The following is a 962-nucleotide window of genomic DNA, read 5'->3' as shown; positions in this document are numbered from 1 at the left end:
GAGAAATTTAATGTGGTTTATCCAAGGGATACTTTTGACATTAAATTGAGTTTGATAAGAAATAATAATTTTATTGAAAGATTTTGATTTTAGAGATTTCTTTGAAAGATTTATTGGTATCGTTTTCTTTATTCCGGAAACAAGGATTTGGGTTTTTACGAGGTCACTGCCGTTGAAAGATAATTTTAAACTATTTCAATTTTTCTTAAACTACTTTTTAGTTGCATTATATTATTCTTATATTTTTATTATAAAAATTGTTCTGAATTATTAATTAAAATGTATACTTAGGACTAACTTAACTTTCCTAAGCTGGCCGAATCTCCTGAAGTATTATTGGGATTACGGCTATAAATATCGTTAATTGTTGTTGTTGTTTATTATTAAGCACAAAGCTACACAAAGGGCTATCTGTTCTCTGCCCGCCATAGATGTCGAAACCCGATTTATAGCGGTATAAGTCCGTAGACATACCGCTGTTCAATTGGGGGGCAATATCGTTAATAGCGGAGGTACAGAGTTGATGAAACAAAGCATTTTAATCTTTATAAGTAAAAACATAAGAAAAGTATACTCATTATTGACAGTTTGACTTTTATTTTCACTCTAAATAGGTAGCTCGCTCTGATCGAAAGTTAATATTTATGATTAATAGATTCCTTTTCATAAAGCAAATAAGTCGTCAGCCAATAGAAACGTTTTATAAGTTTTATAAGTAAAAACGTAAGAAAAGTATACTCATTATTGATAGTTTGACTTTTATTTTCACTCTAAATAGGTAGCTCGCTCTGATCGAAAGTTAACATTTATGATTAATAGATTCCTTTTCATAAAGCAAATAAGTCGTCAGCCAATAGAAACGTTTTATAATGCTCTCTGAGAAATCAATCCTATGATAACATTATAACAAAAGCAATAGTAGGTGAATTTTATTTCAACAGTAACGAAGACGAGGAAATAAA

The 962-nt window shown here is 29.5% G+C and overlaps 1 protein-coding gene across 1 annotated transcript in view; it reads left to right on the top strand.

Annotated features, from left to right (window-relative positions):
- Positions 1–962, top strand: part of LOC106459424 — a 10,812-nt gene that overhangs the window by 8,693 nt on the left and 1,157 nt on the right. The window lies entirely within an intron of this gene.

The sequence above is a fragment of the Limulus polyphemus genome, unplaced genomic scaffold (assembly GCF_000517525.1).
Source record: "Limulus polyphemus unplaced genomic scaffold, Limulus_polyphemus-2.1.2 Scaffold606, whole genome shotgun sequence".
Classification (NCBI taxonomy): Eukaryota; Metazoa; Arthropoda; class Merostomata; order Xiphosura; family Limulidae; genus Limulus; species Limulus polyphemus.
This window is presented reverse-complemented; position numbering and strand designations above follow the sequence as displayed.